The sequence below is a fragment of the Antechinus flavipes genome, chromosome 2 (assembly GCF_016432865.1).
Source record: "Antechinus flavipes isolate AdamAnt ecotype Samford, QLD, Australia chromosome 2, AdamAnt_v2, whole genome shotgun sequence".
NCBI classification, from domain to species: domain Eukaryota; kingdom Metazoa; phylum Chordata; class Mammalia; order Dasyuromorphia; family Dasyuridae; genus Antechinus; species Antechinus flavipes.
Genome location: NC_067399.1, coordinates 675367118 through 675372497, shown reverse-complemented (window position 1 = coordinate 675372497; position 5380 = coordinate 675367118).

The window sequence follows — 5380 nt, the reverse complement described above, 5'->3', positions numbered from 1 at the left end:
GTCCAGCCCGAGGTGAGAGGCCACAGTTTTCTCTCTGAGACCTCACTCAGGTACCACCTTGGGCACAAGATGCTATTTGATGTCTTCCTCTCCAGTGACATAAGCACAAAGTAGGCTAGGGCTGACTTGGGTCCCACCCTGTCAAAGCCAGGCCTGCCACGTTACCTGTCATTTTAAGGGCCCAGGAACTAGCGCCCCAGTTCCATTTACCTACCTACGGTTGGCTATTTTCTTCAAAGGCACGGCAAAAACTAACAAAGGAACATTTCTCCCGCACCGCAGGGGCACAATCTCTACCTTCCTCACCTACCGTTTCACCTCTGGGGAGGGGAAAGGGGCGAAACTCCCAGCTTAGCTCAGGACCCATATAGCATCAGGGTCACCAAGTTCAAGTCCAGAGTCCTGCCGGGCAGGCATCTTCCTGGCCTTTGTCCCAGGCCTTTGAGCCTGTCTCAGTCACTTTATTCTCAGACAAGGAATCAGGATGCGTTATGAATGCAGGCCATTTTCAGTATGTAGCCAATGGGGGGAAATGCTGCTCCCCACCCACCAACAGAGGGTGTTTGCTCCCTCCCTAGAGTCTCCCCAAAGCCATCCCCTAATGTCTTCCATTTGGCCAGTGCCATCTTAGGTGGTCCAAAATGTACCCATTGCCTGTTATTGTAGGGTTATAGCGTTATAGTTCAGAGGGACCTCTGAAGCAACTTCCTAATTTTACAGATAGGGAAACTGAGGCCACAAGAAGTTGAGTGATCTGCCTGTCATCATAAAGGGAGCGAGCATCAGGTGCACACGTTGTACCCCAATGGCTTGGAAGGCTGAGACTTTTTCACTTTTGTTTCTGTGCCCAGATAATAAGGGTGTTTATACAGTATTACAAGGTTTGTAAAGCCCTTTGCAAATTTGGTCTCATTTGTTCTGCCTGACAACCCCTGGGACAAAGGAGCTCATAGGAGGACATTATTACCTCTGGTGTCTGTGTTTGAGCCCAGGTGGCACAAAGTGGGGCTTTTAAAAATGTTTGTTGATTGGTTGATAATTATGCCTGATCTATAGAAGTATGTATTTGTTTTGCCTAAACTGGTGTATGCTTAAGTCCGAAGAGGGAGCAGAAAAAGCTATTTTGGAGGTTTTGCCGAGGGCAGCTAGATGGCACCCTAGTGGATAGAGCGCCGGCCTCGCTGGGTCACTCTGGGCAAGTCACTTCACTCTCTTTGCCTCAGTTTCCCCATCTGTCGAATGGACTGCTGAAGGAAGGGCTAGCCACTCCAGGATCTTTGCAAAGAGTCAGCGTGACTGAAATAACTGGACGGCAACAACAGAGAGAGCAGCCGCCAGAATAAATTGCAGATCATTAACAGAGGGAATGCGCTAGCATTGAAAAGGCTTCTGGTAGAAGGTGGGATTTTGGCTGGACTTGAAGGAAGCCAGGAGGCAGGGATGCCCCAGAAACCCTGGGCTGTAATCCTGGTCCTGCTGCTTCCTACTTGTGAGACTATGGGTAAATCCTCCTGGTCTCAGTTTCCTCATCTGTCAAATGGGGGTGGGTGGTGCTTGACTTGCTATTTAAAGTTTTCTTTAGCCAAGAATCTGGGGATCAAGACCTAACTCTGACAGTTTGTTACCTTGGACAAGTAACTGAAAGTTAGTTTCTTAACTGCAAAAAAAAACAGGAGACCAGACTAGGTGGTTTCAGAGACTCCTTAATTCAATTCAATCCAATCAACATTTATTAAGCACCTATTGTGTTCTAGGCTCTGTGGTAAATGCTAGGGATATAAAAAGAAGCAAAAGTCAGTTCCTGCTCTCAAGGAGATTGTGCTCTAATGGTAGAGACAACCTGTAATCTAATAGGTCAACCCAAGCCATGTGCAAGAGAAATGAAAAATATCTGAGAAGAAAGGCACTGGAATCAAGAGCCAGGGTCCTATGGTCTTCGGAGCACTGATGCTTTTCTCCTTTCCCAACTATAATGTCCTATGTTTCCACGATCCTCCTGTTTTTATGGAAGTTCTAACCTCCTGTGTTTCCAAGTCCCTTTAACTCTTACCATAGAATGTCTAACCAGAAAATGTTCTATTTATGTTGATTTGCTGTCCAATCGTGGCTTATGCTCTATGACTCCATTTGGAGTTTTCTTGGCAAAAAATACTCTAGTGCTTTCCCATTTCCTTCTCTAGTTCGTTTCCCAGATGAGGAAACTGAGGCAAATTGGATTAAGTGACTTGCCCAGGAGTTCCACAGCTGGGAAGTCTACTTGAATAGTCTATTTTCCCTCCCCCCTGACATTCTAAGCTCCTTCCCAGCTCAGGCATTTTCTGTTCTGACGCTGTTTAAGAATTTTTTCTTCTTTGACAATTCACCTTATATTTTAGGTCCTACTGTTCTGGATTGTGAGGTCCCTTCTCTTTTGACAATCTATGTTCTACTCATGCTGACAGTTCTAAATCCTTTCCCCTCTATCCCAGGCACATTCCAAGTTCTAAAGCTACCAATATTGTCCAATGTTCTTAAATTTTTAAAAATAATATTCCCTCCCCCCCCAATTTCATGTCAAGACAATTTTCAACATTCATTTTTTTTTTTTTTAACAAGATTTTGGGTTCAATTTTTTTTCCTCTCTCCATCCTCCTCACCTTTCCTTTTCTGCAAATGGTAAGCATTTTCATGTAGAGGGCAGAACTTTAGAGAAGTAGACTTGAAACAAGGTGTTAACTCAGTGGAGTCGATGAGATAATGGCTCCCCAGTTCCCATATATACTTAGTACTCAGCACGGTGATGTTGTGGTTCTCTAGTTCCCACATACTCAGTATGCTGTAATGATGTAATTACAAGAAGATAAATAAGGGCTAAGGACTGGAAGATGGACATTCTATTTTTGACCTTCCTTGGGGTGGCTCTCCTGCTTCTGGCTCTAAGATCAGACGGGCAGACCGGCAGAATGCTGGCAGAGGAGACTGGGTCAGACGATGATAGACACAGAGGGTGAAGGGGACAATAAAGACTTTGGACTTTATTCCTGACTTTTCTCATGGTGATTATCCTGCTGAGATCAAGGTGTGTGGTTCAGAAATGGTGAGGAGTCACCATTTAATAAAAAAAAAAAAAAAGCTGGAGAGATCTCTAGAATCAAAGCAAAGTTTATTATATGTTTTCCTGAGAATTGGGCGTCCCTCCTTTCCAGCAGACAATCGAAGGGAGGAAGCACCCTCGGGGGGTGGGAGGGAGTGGGGTGGGTGAGGGCAGGGTCTACATTTTTAATCCCTAATACAAATCCCCCCTCCCATCACGGACCCTCATCCTTATTGGCTGAGGATCTTACATTCTAAATTCAGGAACTACCCAAGAAATTGAACTTGACCAATAAGTACATAGTTGCCCATATTTGACTGAAATAGGGAGACACTGATGTTATAGAAGGATAGCAGGAAGGGGACTTAAGTATGCCCTTGACTCAATCTTCAAAGTCCTTCAGGCCTACTCAAATGAAGCCTTACTCGATTTTCATAACTGTCTTGAAAGATCTCACCTCATCATGTTCAAAGGCTTGTTCAAGAAAGCTAGGCCAGACATTACATTTTTATCTAGATTATACATGAGCCAGATGGCTCCACAGGAGAAAGTGAAGCCGGTGACTTTTCATGCCCTCTCTCACTTAAATCCGATTTACTTGCAAGTCACCGCGTTGCTTTCTGGATTTTATGGAAGTCTTCAAGAACAGGAAAAACAACATTTCTGTATTAGCCATCATTGTGAAAGAAGAAACAGATCCAGAGAAAAAGAACCTATAAAAAAGAAAAAGTGAAAGTTGTCTGGGATCTTGGCTTGGCTGAGGAGAGCTTCCCTAGTGCTGCCCGGAGTCCTGGTGCTGGGCGCACTGGGGCTGGTGGGATGTCTGCGTGTCCCTGGAAATACTCTGAAGCAGGGGGAGGTGAGCGAACGGTCGCCTGTTGGCTTGGACACTAATAGGCTTGGCTTCTATTTGCTTGGCACCGGTAGTGTTGGCTGGCCCACCCTGAAGCACTGGGAGGTTGCCCGGGGCCATCCTGAAGCTAATGGCGGTTCTGGGAGTTTGCCCAATCCTTGGGCTGAGGCCCCTGGGCTTCCCTGCACTGGGGCTCAGTCTGGCTGTTCTGCTAAGGCCGGCCTTGCCTCTGGTTCGCTGGGCTCATCCCGTCCTTGACCGAACATCCCTTTTCTCCGAGGGAGTCAGAGCTTTTCTGTGGGTTCCCAAGGGAGCTCAAAGATGATTCCACTTCCTCTTTCTGCCTGTTCTCCTCTTCCAGGATTTGTTTGAGGGGTGCTCTCCTGTGGCTGGTTGGAGGGAGATTTCCTGCTTCCTCTGCCAGCTTCTGTCCAGCATTTTAAAGTCCCTCGGTCTTAGACCCGCTCAGCATGCTAAAGCCTCTGATGAGGTTCTCGTCGTGAAGACGGGGAGCCCCCCAGCAGAGTAGGCCCAGGCCCCTCAAGTCAGGGACAGAGCCTTTTTGTTGCTGTAAGAGAGGCTTAAGCTTCAAAGGGGAAGTAGCCATTTGCAAGGGGAAAGGCAGGGGCTCTTCTGGGACAGGAGCTAAATGAACGTTAATATAAGCACTAGTCAATCAGCTGGTGGTCCCGGTCGCTGTCCTATTCACACAAGCTAGCCTTGGACCGATGTCTTTGGCTGAACTGTATGAAGTAACCCTGGGGATCAGTTCAGGGGGCTGGTCAGTGGAAGGGAATTCTGTCAGCACAAAATAACGCTCTCACTTGGGTCCTGAAGCGGGAGAGATGGCCTTCCCTACTGGGTCCCATCCGGCACTGGGCCCCATCCAGCACTGGCTGCTGGCAGGGACAGCCCTCATCACTTCCATCTCACACCCAGAATTCTAAAGCCCTCCCATCTCAGACATCCTCACGTTCTAAAGCCCCTCAGTCTCAGATATCCTAATGTTCTAGAGCCGCTCACTCCTTCTTTTCCTCCCCCATCTCAGACATCTTCACGTTCTAGAGTCCCTCGCTCTCACACCCAGGGTTCTAAAGCCCCTCCAGCTCAGACACTCCTTCTCCAGCTCCCAGCACTGTCCAACGTTCTAAAACCCTTCGCTCTCAGACAGCCCACGTTCCTCGAGTGATGTGACACTCGGTGTTCCGGCGCTCGGCTCATCCAGGCCCCAGCGTTCTAAGGGCTCCGGGGTCTGGCCATCTGAAGTCCCCGGCCACTTTCCACAAAGGGCCGGCCCGGGCTGTCTCTGGGTGTCCCCCGGTGCCGAGGAGCCTGGGAGGTTCCCTGCTAGGCCCCGCCCCAGCTGCCGCGGGCTGACGGAGCACGCTGGGGGCTGCGCCCGGCGAAAGGAGCGAGTCACGGGCCGCGGAGCCCGGTGCTAGGAGGAGCTCCAG